Raw genomic sequence first — 16,995 nt, 5'->3', positions numbered from 1 at the left:
CGTTTTAAGGTATGGTTACGTTCTCCTTTTGGAGTCAGAAGGTATAATAACATTGCAAGGTACCGAGTTCCATGTTGGACAATCCGGCGAAGGGCTAATCTCAGAACTCTCTCACATGATTGTTAAAGTATCGGCGAGAGAATGCGGGGAGAGTGCCTAAATAGGATTTTCTTATACCCCCTATACATTTAATGTTTAAAAATTAGAACTCCTCGTGGCTATATGGTTTGCGTACTTATCTTCTGTGTGGGAGACGAGAATTCGATTCCCGGCGGAAGCTGATGTGGTAAGAATAATACCATAATCCAAGTGCCATATTGTCTCGGGCTGAAAGGGACGCGCTTGTAAACCAACTTTAAAAAAAAATACTCCTATGTTCCATGGGAGACGGAGCTGTGACTTACTAATGCAAAACAGGATAACGTGGATAGTGATATGTTGAAGAAGTTTGTATCATAGTTGTTTTCTAGGGTGGATGGGCAATTACCCTTCTAAAAGCTTTATCCCATAGACTGATCTGTAGATCTGTAGGTTTGTAGTGATTGCTTGATGAAAAGATACGTGCTTCGGATATAAAACTCTTCCAAAGAAGGATAAGTGCATACCCCCATTAGCGTAATGAATTGATGTTCATCTCGCAGTTACATCTGATGGTGGTGGTGATTACACTAGTGAACATTAGTCTATTGGGAACTCCTGTGTCGGCGCTGGCTCGATAAGACATACTCACTTCCTCCTTTTGATGCCGAAACATCTCAAAGTACCGAGTCGCAGGGTATTACCACAACCCAGCAGAGCCTAATCCATTTCTTGAAATTCTTGCTCACCTCAATTTGACGAGATGAGGTACCACATGCACTCTCAGCCTTAAGGGTAAGCGTTAGTCCTCGGTTTGGGAGATGGAGCATAAAGCCTCTTCCATGGTAGAGGCCAATCAATTTCTTTGAAGTCCTGCCTGCTTCAGTTTTAATTGCTGAGGTTACTTTCCAAGACCCTGGCACGTATTAGTTATCCATTTCAGACATCGACAAGGATTTCTCCCGATATGCTCCGAAATGGTGACAATTGAACATTATTACACTGGTATTCTTTTGCTTTATTATTTTTTTACGCTATTCTAGGTATAGTATATATTAACAACGCCAATTGTTAATCATAATCTTCAATTATATAAATACTGGGTAAATCTACGATTGATGTGTTTTAAAAAGTGTTGATGAATAATGACATAAGTGTAGGGTGTGCACATACCTATATTTTTGGAAAGTAGGGTATATAATTGAAATTTCATATTTTTGACTTTTGATTTTTATATTTTCTTTTTCCCCTCATACTTTGACTCTCATTAATTATAAACTATAACACTGTAAGATTATACATTTCCATGAAGTACGAGGAGGGTGCTGAAAATTTCCTGACTTCGTTCTTTTTAAATTGAAGTAGACAAATAAAATTGTTGTCATATGAAAGCCGCGTTAAAATCAATTGAATTCTAATCGTACAACATATATCATTGCAGGTAGAATGTGAGATCGAAGAAGAACGAAGAAGTTTTACGTCATAACAGCTGAGGACCGTTATGAATTTCATATGGATCCAAGAAAGTCTGCAAGGGAAATACATATGGAGATGTGCCAAATAATGGGGGAGAAATATTCTTCATACAGTTGTGTAAAAACCTAGATATTAAGTTCTCAGACTGGCAATTTCAAAGGGGAAGATGATCCTCGCAGCAGACTTCGTCAACCTCAACAGACCAGCAAACATGCGATGTTATCCATGAGCTGATTCTTGAGAACCGTCGAATATTCTCCAAAAAAAATACCCAGATACTGTACATCTGCAGGAAGCGAGTTCGTTATTTTAATATTACCACAGTCGTAAACACGAGCAAGCTTTCAGCGAAATGGGAGTCAAAACTTTTGAGTACGGATGTAAAGAAGGAACGTGTCGACGCATCCAAAGCTACCTTGACCCTTTTTTTTTTTTTTTGGTTAGACTAGCGACAGGGAATGAAATCTGGCTCCATACAGGCACGTAGCCAAGGGGTGGGTCCGGGGGGTCCGGACCCCCCTTCGGAACCAGAAATGTAAAAAATTAAGGTAGGATGAAACAATAAGAAACGAGATAAAGAAGAATCAGCGTTAAAAATATAAAGCTACAGCAAGCGTATGGTTACTCTTTTCTTATGAGGAGCTTTGTGTAGAGGATACTATGTGTGTGGGGGAGGGGGAGGGATCAAGTTGAAAATGAATATTATTGTAACGGAGCATTCCAAATTCCATCTAGCTCCATGCTAGCTCCTATGGACAACAAATGATGATCGAGAAACCGGTTCGATCAGATAGACTCTAAGAAGAACTTAAGAAACTCGGAATATTATATCTTTTCCAATACTTTTTTTTTTTAAATTCTTTTACTCGAGATTCTTTATTCTTTTACTCGAGAGATAGTTCGTTATTGAAATACTTACTAGCATATCCTCATTTTATTGTCTTAACAAATATATATACGTGTTGCCACTAAAATAGTTAAGATTGATCGAGCCCCTGGTGTGTAACCAGAGTATTTCATATTATCCCCTCCTAGTATTACGAAATCCTGGCTAAACGAACCAATATGTTTACAGTAAAATAGTTCAGAATGATCGAGCCCCTGGCGTGATAACCGCAATATTTCGTCACGGACCCCCCCTATTACGAAATCCTAGCTACGTGCCTGCTCCATATTTATTATCCCGAAACAAAGGAACAGTCAAAGGAATGTTGCCATAGTTGTTCTTTCCGCCCTAAAATTTCCGTACCAGGAAATTGGATAAAAAAGTCCTGGCGTCTGTTTTCTGGGATAAAGATGGCATTATAATGGTGGACTACCTTCCGAATGGCGCCTCTATCACCAGAGAGAATTATGTTAATTACTCGATTAAAAGAAAACGACGTGGAAAGCTCACAAAAGGGACAATTGGTCTAACTCACATCTTACTCCTAGACCTGGCTCCTTCTGACTATTTTCTACATCCCAACCTGAATAAACTCCTGAATTATCACCGTTTTGAGGATATATCTGACGTCACACAGGCTGTTGCGAGCTGGTTAGGGGCAGGCCCGTATCCAGGGGGGTCTAGGCCCCCCCCCTAAATTTTTACTGCTCCCCTCTAAAATTTTCACGGTAGGTTTGCAAATGAACTATAATATGGGATGAACTAATAATTTTGGATCGGGCCCCCCTAACTTCCACCGGGCCCCCCTACATTTTCGGGCTGGCTACGGGCCTGGTTTGGGTGATCATCAAAAGCATTTTTTAATGGGTAGAAAAGCTTTACCAAAGCTGTTAAAAGTTCATTGATCTCAATGGGGAGTACGTTTCATAAACAGGTAATCTCGGACTTCTGACACTTGTTTCTGTTGGCAAAGCCAGGAACTTTTCAGTACCCTTTCGTGGCTAACCCCATGAGCTTAGGCAGCGGAGCATTGCTGCAATCTCAATACACTATATTTCAAATTTGATCTTTTATAATATTATTATTTGCTTCATGCTAAATTTTTGAGAAAAACTACCTGGAACCACTGTATTTACCTGTACTACGTTTTTCAATATTTTAGTTAATGACAACATGGCCGCCACAGAGAATAGACAAAGTGTCCTAATAGCACTGTCAATAATCGTCATTTGTAGTATATTATCTTCTGTAATTCTTTTTCACATACTAATATGACCATGTTATATTTAAACAGAAATGGATTTATACTATGGTATTTGGCAGAAAGGGTAGTTATACTAATGATTTAGTCTGTGTTGGCTGTAAAATAATTAATTACATTGTAAATGCATATCGTTTACAACATTTTAAAGTTTTTATGACGCTGACAGAGAAGATCGAAGTGGGAGCTATACGAAACATAAGGTGGGCTTTCTCTCAATATTTTCTCAAATTAAACTCTGAATGAATTTCAGAAATGTAGTCATTAACTTGATAGCAGTTAATAATATTGAAACTTCGTTGCCTGCCATCGTGTGAGAAATTTACTACAATAGAAATGTTAATCTGCAAATACGCATTTGCAATTTTATTTCCGTAGTCCTATTTAATGTAAATGTACCTAGGGATGGTACCGAGACCGAGACCGAGACGGACTTTCAGACACCGAGACGAGACCGAGACCGAGACGGACTTTCAAACACCGAGACGAGACCGAGACCGAGACAGACCTCTATAAATCGAGACGAGACCGAGACTATAACGAAATATTGGATAGGTTAATAATTACCTGTACCTTGGGTAGAAAGTGCTCATACATAAGCACTATACCTTATAGAATGTTAATTTAATAATAACAAAAGAAGAAGGTTTTTAATATCTGTAAGATATAGAGATTATGATATAGTTCGTTGCTATGGAATTGTTTATGGATACCGAATTCTCATGTATGTGTGCACGACAGTGTGAATGAAAAATACATTAAAAGTGTATCAACTAATAAACCATTTAAAACCGTTCATCTACTTTATAATTCTAATAGAGAAGGTGAGAATAGTATTATATATATAACTATTAAAGATATTTTTACATGAAAACAGTTACTACCACTCAAGTTCTTTATATCACTGATCGAACCAGGTTGACGATTACCTTTTGGTAAGTTCGTTATAAAAAAATTTTGGTTTACCTCACCCGGGATTTATTGTAAATTCACTACCCGAAGCAAAGTAAGGGTGAATTTACTTTTGTAACAAAGTTAATGAATACAAATTTCACAAGACTGAGAAGTGGTAGAATAATAATAAGAAAAATGAACGGTAACGCTATGGAGAATGAACCCAATGATAGTGACAACGGTGAACATAGTGTAACACCAGGAATGACACTAGAAGACCGAATCTTATTAGCCTTACAGCGGCAAGAACAATATCGTAAAGACGATTCGGAAGCCATGAAGCGACTGGAACAAAATTTGGTTCATATATCCAACAAACAGTACGAAGAATTGAAACAGACGATAGAACAGAAGTCCGAAGAAAACAACAAGCAATACGAGGAATTGAAGCAGACTATAGAACAGAAGATAGAACAGAAGTTTGAAGAATCCAACAAGCGATATGAGGAATTAAGTAAACGAATGGAACAGAAGTCAGATGAAACGAAACAATCAATTATCCAGGCGATGGACGACATCACCTCGCAGTTCGAGGAAAAGTTAAAAAGAATATCTGAGGATTGTCAGGATAATCACGAACACATTATCCAAGAAATCAGTGGTGTAAAAAAGGATTTAGAAGTAATGGAATCTTCTGTTCGTCAGCAAAAGGTTCAGGTCACCAATAATTCAAACAACATACGTGCAAATACGCAACTGATAGCTACTCTACAGGAGGAAATGAGGAAGCTACAGGTCAAGGACAACGCATACCATAATAATATGGTTAGTGATCATTTAGAGTTTCCCCATTCACAAGAGATGACCTCGCCTCCACCCACATCTGATAAGGACATTATTTTGGAAGAAATTCATCCGAAGAGTACTGGTGGGCGGATAAGAGACGGTGCAACAACACATCACGTCATGGATAGGAATTGTCACACAATAAGTACACGGAATGATAAAAGGAAGGTAAAGTTAAGTGTTAAGATGAGTGAAATACGCGCCATGAGTAAATTCAGTGGTAAATGTAATGAGAATGCTACTTCGTTCCTGGAAAAATTTCAGGACGAATGCAATATAATGTGTATAGATAGATCACAATATATGAAGCTAATCCCTCATTTATTACTCCCACCATGTTCCTTATGGTTTAAGGCAATACGGGATCACATCAATACATATGAGGAATTCAAGGCAGCACTGATCGCGAATTATGAAAATGATTTTTTGCTTGCAAATAGAGATGCCACGATTAGAAATCAACATTTCAATCCTCGTTTACACAAATCTGTTGTCGAGTTTGTTGTAAATACCTACAACGAATTAAAGGTTGTTAATCCATTGCAGTCGGAATCTAGAATAATAGCATCCATTCGAAATTTGCTCCCATTTAAGTTACAACAGATCTTGTTTTCTACACAGTGTATGAGTTTCAATCATTTGTTAATGCTCGTTCAATGTTATGAAACTCAATACTATGCTTTGAATCAACAAGCAGGTGTGAGTAAAAATAAGAATAATTCAGATCATTTTGTACCTGTTAGGAATCTAGATATCCGTAGTATGAACGGTATGGAATACAACCGAAGCCGAGTAAATTCTAGTAATCCAAACGAGCAAAATAGGCAAAGCTATGTAGGAAATCAACCTAACCTAACCAATCACAACAATAATTATGTCAGATCACCCAATCGAAGTAGGCATAAAAACAATCGAAAGATATGGCGAAATTCCATGAATATGACAAATTACGTGGATAGACATAATCGCTGTTCAAGAGATGGCACTTCGTATCAAAATCAGAATCACGATGCAATACATGTACAACATATTGTGGAACCTAATCAAGATTGTGCCGTACAATGTACCTTATTAGAATCATATGCTAGTACAAATTTAAACTGACTCTAGTTAATGAAATTAGGGTTAAACCCATATCAGTTATATATTCTTGTGAATTTTTATTTTTAAGTTTATGTGTTAATATCAATAATGAAAACAATTCTTATAACTTCGATATACAGACAATATGAGGAATTATAATTCGGTTCATAATTGATTAAAAGCAAAGATTATTTATATTAGATTGACATGTGTTGAAAACTTAATTGTCAAAAGATTATGTTAAGTGTAAGATTCATTCTTTTAAGCTAATTATTCAATGAATGTCTTGGATAAGATTCTTCATTATTCTGATGCCTTATAGATCCAATGTTTATTTTGAAATATCTAAAATAATTAATATATAATGCGCCCTGAATCACGGTGACTCATGTATTAAAACGTAATTGATTCTTACGATTTTGATTTCGCACCCTTCAAAAATTATATATTAAGCGACGACGTTTAATAATAAAATATAATAATGTAATAAATGATAATGAAATGAATATAATTAATGTAATAAAATATAAATATTAATGAAATGGAAGAATTGTTATAAATGTATCTGTATATGAAATGTAATGAAGATATACGAGGAGCGATCAAAATGTAAAAGATATATGTAATGTAAGATCACTATTGTAAACGGACCAGTGATTCTTGAAGATAAAAGCCAAGCTCGTTTATGACTTTTATATTCAGTCCCATCGTCGGGCGACATTTTATATAACGAAATATTGGATAGGTTAATAATTACCTGTACCTTGGGTAGAAAGTGCTCATACATAAGCACTATACCTTATAGAATGTTAATTTAATAATAACAAAAGAAGAAGGTTTTTAATATCTGTAAGATATAGAGATTATGATATAGTTCGTTGCTATGGAATTGTTTATGGATACCGAATTCTCATGTATGTGTGCACGACAGTGTGAATGAAAAATACATTAAAAGTGTATCAACTAATAAACCATTTAAAACCGTTCATCTACTTTATAATTCTAATAGAGAAGGTGAGAATAGTATTATATATATAACTATTAAAGATATTTTTACATGAAAACAGTTACTACCACTCAAGTTCTTTATATCACTGATCGAACCAGGTTGACGATTACCCTTGGTGATTCGTTATAAGACGAGACTTAGGTCAGTCTCGAAAGTCTCGGTCTCGTCTCGAATAATGATATTGATAGATACTAAAATTACCTTCACTCAAAATTTGTTTCGTTGCTGTGTTTGATAATATGAGAACGGTTGACTCATGTACAGTGGAGTATTTAGGGGGTGGTTATCGGGCTCAAACCCCTCCCGAAAAAAAATGTGATAATTTTTTGCATTGCACGTACAACGCAAATGTTTCTTACTCGTTCCTCAAGCCTCTCCCGAAACAAAATCCACTGCTGATGCAACTAGAATTCATCTCTCTCTCTCTCCCTCTCTCTCTCTCTCTATATATATATATATATATATATATATAGATAGATAGATAGATCTGGTCGCGTTGCCACCGAGGTCCGCCCTGCGCGGGTTCCCGGGGGCCCAACTTTAATTTTAAATGGAAGCAAGGGGTGAGTGGTACCTCTTTCGATAGATCTTGAAAAACTAAAAAGCGTTGTGGCAAAAGATCTTTTATATCGGGCACTGTATTCAAAATGGCCGCCAAGACCTGTTGCCTCTATCGGATACAGTAAAACGTGCAGTACCACTAATATGAAAACGGTTGAACATAAATGAATCGAACAAAAATTCAAACAGAAAATGTCATGTGACACATCGATTGATATTGTCGCGGAGACTCCCAGGGCCACACTTCATGGGGCCCAGGGCGCAACTTCAAAATTGTAAATGGAAACATGGGGTGAGTGATACCTCGTTCGACATATCTTTAAAAACTAAAGAGTGCTGTTGCAAAAGGTTGTTCATATGGGTCACCGTTTTCAAAATGACCACCAAGATATGGTATCTGCATCAGGTAAAACGTCCAGTATCACTAATATGAAAACACCGGAATAAATATTCGAATGGGAAATCACAGAGGGTATTTATCATTCTATAGCTCGGGAATGTTGCAACAGTAGAAAAGATGATTAGAGTGAAAGTACCATAATGGAAAGGAAGAAATTTAACTTCTAGAAAATTATCGGTCCAACCTCACTCCGTAAGTGAGTGAAGCGGGAAGGATCGGTGAAATTGCAAATGAGAGTCTTAGTTTTTTTGCAAATTGTATCTACGAAACAAAGTTATTTGAAATATGTTTTTAAAAGAGATAAATGTCTTTGTAATGGGATAAAGTATATAAAATTCTTGTTAAATGGTACCTTCCATTTTGATTGCGCGCAATGGTTTGATGCGGAAATGAATCAACTGAAATGCAAAACAAATTTTTCGAACAATGCAATTTTAGAACAATGTTTACGAACGTTGGTTTTCTTCAACAGTCCTCTGCATGATATTATGATATTGGTTTGATTCTTTTCCTTCTGTCTTCTGTTCCTTCCATGTGATGAGTTTCACTGAAATGTCCACAGCTACATTCCGAATAACTTTCAGCGGTAATTTCAGTTGTGATCCTTGGTAACGAAACGGTACATACTGATGCAGATATGTCCCAAAAATCTTGCACGCAATGCGTTAAATTATCAGGGCGAAGAGGCGGGTAAAATGTTGTTAAACTTGAATTTCACCTTATTTTTATTCACGTTATTTCACTTTATTTTTATTCATTATAGTACCAGTCATTTGTACACACAAGTGTTTCAGACAAACCACATCTATTGCAAATAAAAGTGAGGTTCTCGTTTGAGATTTTACCATTCATTCCCGCTTCACCTACTTACGGACAGAGACCGGAAAGATAATTTTCTATCATTTCCTCTTTTGCATCATGTCAATTATATTTTAATAATCTTTTTCTCCGTTACATTATACTCGAGCCGTGGAATGATAAATACCCTCTGTGCTTTCTTATACGAGTTTTATTCTGTTCATTTATCTCCAACTATTTTCATATTAGGAGTCTAGTGGTACTGGACGTTTTATCTGATACAGGCACCATGTCTTGGCGGCCATTTTGTAAACGGTGACCAATATGAAAAATCTTTTGCCACAATACTGTTTAGTGTTTCAAGATTTATTCAACGATGTATCACTTGACCCATATTTCGGTTTAAAATTTCTAAGTTTGGCACCCTCGAAAGGCAGCCCTGGGAGTACCGCGTCAACATTATTCGACGCGCCCCATCCTTTCCTGTTTTACTTTCTGACTGTTCGTTTATCTCCAACTGTTTTCGCATTAGTAGTACTGGACGTTTTATCAGATACAGGCATCATGTCTTGGCGGCCATCTTGAATACGGTGACCGATATGAAAAATCTTTTGCCACAACGCTTTTTGCTTTTTAAAGATCTATGGAACGAGGTATTACTCGCCCCATGTTTCCATTTAAAATTTTAAAGTTTGGCCCTGGTATCCCATGAAAGGCGGCCCCGGGAGGCACCGCGACAACACCATTCAGTGTCCCCCATGGAATTTCCTATTTGAGTTTTTGTTTGGTTCATTTATGATCAACCGTTTTCGAGATATCTCTGTGGAAAGATTAAAATGGGCCTTCCTGGATATATATAGCCATCCTGGATATACTCTGCAATATCACTAGATAAACAACCAATGTTACTAAAGTAAAATAAAGTTGTATTTTCTCAAATTGCGCTACGTAAAGTATTACATACTTCTAATTTAGTTATTTAACAAAACCACAATAGCCCACACATTATTTAGTGTAGCTTGGAAATCTCTAATAACTCAAATGACATGGACAGTGCAATGCGCATCAACTGTACATTAGCGTCAAATACTATGATCATGGTATAATATATTTCGAATGAATGAAGGAACAAAGCTACAAGAAACGGAAAATTTAAATGTTTCTAAAGACTTTACTTCGAAAACGCGCTGACATATCACGTCTCATCATGCAGATGCTTCCAAAAGACTTATATGCTTATAACGCCATTTACAACAATTGTTATTTCAAATCGTTTCGGAGATACCAAACACATTATACGGCTTATGACGTATTTGTATTAAATTTTTATAATGATTATTGCTTTTCTTTGCTTCTATAACATTACAACAATAGTTTTTGGTGGTTTTAATTACAAGTCGCAGTTACATTATTTTAAGCAGTGTTGCTCACTTAAATAAATTTCTAAATATTATTCTAAATATGTGCAAATAGATAAACTGAAAAATATTTTAAAATTACTCGTAATTTGTTTCATGGTGCAAGAATGCTTTCAAGAGACGACGTTTTTCATAGTCTTTGGGCTACTTATAACGTTAATGTTTAAGTCTTCGTTCCAGCAATACATGTAAACGCAAATTGTAACTGAAATTAAATGTAACTGATATATTTTCAGTAACACTAGTTGTTCCCGCTAAGCCTTATGCCTGGTGTACACTTTAGATTAAGAGCGTACTTAATTAAAAGTTCTAATTACATTCTAATTACATTTCACTTGCTTTAGTTTGACCACCGACCACCTCAAACTCGATCTATACCATATAGCTATATGCAATTATTCAAGGACTTACAGTTAGTAATACACAGTGTTCACTTTTGTTTTGCTTTGTTTTAGTTTAACGTCCCACAGTTATGCTAGGGCTGCTAAAGGAGACGTGGAGTTAATGATTATAGTGGAATCGGAACCACTTCGGTCGTTCAACTTTACCCCTACCGGAAATCGAACTCCAGACCACGGGAACCGAAATCAAAAGTGCTAGTCGCCAGACCAAATGGCGGTCCTCACATTGTGTTGATTTAAATCATTCCGTCAGTGTTTCCAGATCTGAAGATTAAAAAGTAGCGTGTCTGTACTCCGAAAGTAGCGAATTCGAACTATTTGCAGCTCAAATATATAGAAACGAATACTGATGGTGCTAATGAAATAATTTAATATGAGCTGGAAAGTGTGCTGGACGTATTGCAAGAAGAAATTATGATTGACGGACGAAAACAATTCTAGACTGGATACCACGAGACAAAACCAGCCTAGGAAACCTCCCCAAACAAGAAGGTGTGACGAAATCAAGAGCCACTGAGGAGTAACCTGGAAAAGAATTGCCCAAGTTAGATAGTTGTGGAGAAGAATTGGAAAGACCTTCATCTAGCAATGGATTGATAATTGTTGATTATGATGATGGTGATGATTTTATTATATCTGGACCTCGGAGGTAAACTAAACCAAGTCATAATTTCGTAACTTTACAGATACAAAAAACCGGTTCCTCAACTAAGACTAAATATATTACTTTTACTAGGTAAGGTAGGGTAAAAATGGATCCAAAATTTAATGAAAATCATAGAGCGAAAAAAATATTTTTGACTATTCAATTCATCATGTTGCAGCAAATCTAGGAAAATTAATACAAAAGAAAACTAGAAAGTTAAGAATGATTTGTTTTGGAGATAGCTCGAATTACCTATATACTTATATAATATGTATGTCCATGTTTCGCAAGTAATTTTTAATCAATATAAAATTTCTAGGTAATGAAGCAAGATTAGTTTTCTCGAATAAAGATTGCATGCACCGTTGAGAGCTCAGGAATAAGATTAATCTATGTTATGGCACTGGATATGTGCTTACGTAATGCATTACGACCTTATGAACTTGTATAAGACACAGAATGCACTTAAAATGAGACGCGAACTATATGAAACAGCGGACTTTGAATCTAACTTGTTTTGTGATCCAACTCGAGACCTCAGATAGCAAAGATGAGTGTAGTAGCTCCCACCACAAGGTTCAGGACGTTCGTGTTATAAAGTGCCAATTAAACACGGAGATGTGAAACGGTAATATAACATTTCATGAATTTCAAACAAAATATGTATATTGTAGTAATAATTTAACCTATTTGTTAAGATAGTGAACGTTATTTTTGGTTTATAAAATGACAGTCAAAGCAGAATGTATTGAATAATAAATGAGAAATTGTAAAGTTTCAATTTCGGTACGATTAAATACATTCGTGCTGCTATGTGTTGCGTTATCCGTTAGGAGGTATTGAACAATTCTGATTCAAAGGAAGGAAATAAACTACTGTAGAGTACTGGAGTTATTTTAATAGAGTTTAAATGTATCCGCAGTTCTGAGGCTATATGAGACAAAGTCTATTGCTGAGAGTCAAATATGAGTTCTATTAGGGTTTTAGCGTGATATATCCACTGATCATTGAACCTGGAATACGCGCATGGAAAGCATTACCACTAGCAAATTAGCTGCGAAGAGGTACACGATACCATAATTCTAAATCAAAATGAAAGGAAAAAATAAGCGGAAACGACAGACTGTACGAGAATGATAGTTTCACTATTTTAATTTCACACTATTTATTTCGAGACTTTCGAGACTTTCGAGACGAGACCGAGATTTGGTACTCGAGACCGAGACCGAGATCGAGACAAGCATTTCTTGACCGAGACGAGACCGAGACCGAGATGGTGATTTTTTACTCGAGACGAGACCGAGACCGAGACCATTATTTATCAACCGAGACGAGACCGAGACTGTGCAAAGTCTCGTCTCGTCTCGTCTCGATACCATCCCTAATGTACACACAGAGCCCGAAACGGATCTAAGCGACTCAGTAATGTATGTCGTCAAATTTGGACACACTTTAATGTGTAGAAATGAATTAATTGCTTTCTAATGGCTGACATAAGGAAATATGTAGATTTTTTGACACCACGGATAAGTCAGTCATGAATATAAAAATATCACAAACTTTAGCATGTCGAAATGATCTACTGCCACGTTTTTACTAGTTTTGACGGATTAGTATGTTATATCTTGATTATTGAGGCAATTTTTAAGTTAATGTACTTGTATGTCAAAAATTTATACGCATGCGCGAAAAAGTGAAGCGCTTATCGTTTGTGTCTTGTTATCAGAGTTATTAATGTAGCAACTTTGTCGCTTGATCTAGATTAAAAAAAAATATTTTAGCAACAACAACTGGTTCATTTACCTTGTTATAGTAGGGATTTAGAGACATTTTAAATGATGTTTAGCGACTAAACTAACATTATTTACATTAAAATTAATTTTTCTAGTATCTTCTTGTAGTACGTTTAGCGACATTATTGTTCACGTTATTGGCAACACTGCTTGTCATGTTTACCAATAATTCCATGTTTATCCTTACGAGCATAACAAAAATTTACAATAAAAAGAGCCACTAATATAGCCCTATATTTCTTTATAGAACATATTGTAAGTCTTGATTAAAATATTGACAATATCATTTATTGTCAATCGTTACTTCTTTGATAAATACGTATCACTAATGTGCATTAATGTTTAGTAACGTATATCCATGCGACATTTTCTACAAGTATATTTCATGAAAAAGGAATACGAATAACCATGTTCATACAAAGCATAGCAGCAAAAAAGTTGTTTGTACAAAATGTCGTGCAGATTGATTATACGGATCTATACAGAAATTCATGGAAGATATACTTCTTTCTGCATTCATTTTCTGTAACTTCAAAAATCATTTTTGAATTGTGCACTTGCATTGCCCAGTGCAGATTCACTTTAAGAAGTCTTATGCAAAACACCAACTGACCTGTTCTGGGTGGAAACGAAAAAGCACAATTGTTATCTAACCGAATCAGTGTAGGAGCCCAGCAGGGGGCCGCGAAGTATCGCAGGGGTGCGTCCGTAGGGAGCAGGCACGTAAGCGGTGGTGAGTATATGCGTAAACGTATATTGTGGAAACCAATGCTTTCAAATTACAAATATATATTTTTGGCATTATTCAAGCAAATGGTTTTATCAAATTTTCACATATTTCTTACATTTTAAGGTTAAGTTAGAGCTTTGTATTTCTTTAGCAGAGCAAGCACTAAACGAAGATGTCCATTAACTACTTCTACATTGACTTGAGAAGGGCTCACTATGAACACAGTGCGAAAGTATGTAAAAAAAAAAAAAAAAAAAAAAAAACTACAGTGCATAAAAGGCAAGAATGGTATCTAATTCATTCAGGGGAGAAGCGAAGCATGAGGGTTCGAGCGGTACCGACGGGTTGCGTTCGAGGCAATTGACGCATAAACGAGGGTAGTGGAAGAGCACATATATAAAATGCTTTCACTATCACTCAAAAATTAATTTCCATATGCTGTGTGTGCACTGACAGTAAATATTTATATTCACACTGTCATTCCTTCACGAAAAATTTTCCACATTGTATCTTGCCTATAAAGTTTCAATTTAGTAGTACTGTCTGCTCGAGTGAACCCATTTTTTTAAACTTATTTGATCGTTATATTGAGTTATGCAGTTGCATTCCCTGGTGCAGATTCATATAAAGAAGTTTTGTGCAAACACAGGAACAAATCTGTACTAGATGGCAATTTAAACAGAAATGCTATCTAGCCGAGCCAGGGAGAGGCGAGTCAGTAGTAGTAGGTATACGCGTAAACGAGGACTATGGAAAACCACTGCTTTCACATATAAAAATATCTTTTGTTAAAAGTTAGTTGCTGGTTACATTGAAGTGTGCAATTGTATTCCCCGTTGTAGATTCACTTTAAAGTGTCTTGTGAAAAACACCAACCAACATGTGCTAGGTGGGCACTAAAGAGCACGAATGCTACCTAACCAAGTCGGGGTTGGAATGCAACAGAGGGGCCAGCACCGTGGCGTGGAGATATGTCCTGAGATAGTAGGTAAGTTATTTGGTCCACCCGATTTGTAACCGAGTCAGGGCAGCAGTGTGGCAGTTATCTGTGTGGGTGTGCGTCCGTAGAGATCAGGCGCGCCAACGATGGTACGTATACGCGTATACGAGGATAGTGGAAGCCACTGTTTCACAAACAAATATATACTTTTGCTAAAATTATTCCCTCGTTACATTGATGTCTACACTTGCATTCCCCAATGGAGATTCAGTTTAAGAGATTTTGCGCTAGAAGACGAACCATCTTGTACTAGGTGGCCACTAAGAAGCACCAATGCTATCTAACCGAGGCAGGGCAGGAGCTCGTGAGAGGACCAGCGCAGGAATGAGTAAGTCTTGTGCAAAAATACCAACCAACCTGTGCTAAGTGGCCGCTAAAAAGCACGAATACTAACTAATCCTGTCAGCCAAGTGGGAATCTGGGGGCGCCCACGTGGAGATTTGTCCGTAGTTAGCAGGTGCGTCGGCGATGGTGATTATAGATATAAACGCGGTCTATGGAAGACTACTGCTTTTACAATACAAAGATATCTTTTTGCTAAAGTCATTTGCTCGTTACATTGAGTTGTGCACTTTCATTCTTCGGTGCAGATTGGTTTTAAAAAGGAAGGGGGTCATATATTAAAATGAGTTGGTAATACATATATAATAATGGAGGTAATACATCAAATTGAGTTGGAATTTTACGAGGTTTCCGTAAGTTCATATTTGTAAGACATAATGAAATGCACATCGATATGAATTGGTTGGTTCAAAGATTTCTTGACAGCTGTATTTTTTGAAAAGAATTCAAGTCAGAAAGACCTAATATACGCTAGTGAGAACATCGCAGGTAGCTAATTATGAAAGGTAGAATCGGCTCGAAATCGTTATTGACTACAGACAAAATGAAATGGTGATGAGACGTTCACAAACCTTAAGTAACTGATGGAAGATGGATGATAGATTTCTATTGGATTATTGGAGTTAGAAGACAAACATACATAAGCAGTCACCTATTTAGTACGCAGTAGTATACATTTCATTTTCCATATACACTAGCGAATATTACCCGCTTCGCTGGGTTGAAATAAATAATTTAACTGCATATTGAAATTGTTAATTTTCGATCATTTTACTGTATGTCACCCCTCCTCAAGAACTATAGATTTAACAATCATATCGGTCAGTTTTGACCATATATATATAGTTCCCCTCCCCATGTTGCGGGCCATGTCATCGGAAGTGTCACCGTTCATCTCAGCGACCGCAAAAAATGTGGATTCAGCACTAATAATGGTAATTTTCTATGATTTTTAAATATCTCTTCCTTCCCTCACCCAAATTGCGGGTTTGAATTTGGATTTAAACGGGGTCGAAAGTATCACTGTTCATCTAAGGGACCCCGAAAACTATAAATTCGACACTGATAGTGGCCATTTTCGATCATATATATATATATATATATATATATATATATATATATATATATATATATATATCCTTCTCCCCTTCCCCAAGTGGCGGAGCTGATTTTGTATTTAAACTGGATCGGAAATGTCACTGTTCATCTGAATGATCCCGAAAACTAAGGATTAGACACTAATATTGGTCATTTTCGATCATTATTATATATAGGTCCCCCTGCCCCGCCTCCGTGCTTCGGTACACGGCATCAGAAGTGTCACTGTTTCTCTCATCGACCCCGTAAACTATGGATTCAACACTAATATTGGT

The sequence above is a fragment of the Thermobia domestica genome, chromosome 2 (assembly GCF_964235325.1).
Source record: "Thermobia domestica chromosome 2, izTheDome1.hap1.1, whole genome shotgun sequence".
Taxonomy (NCBI): Eukaryota; Metazoa; Arthropoda; class Insecta; order Zygentoma; family Lepismatidae; genus Thermobia; species Thermobia domestica.
Note: the sequence above shows the minus strand (reverse complement) of the source record.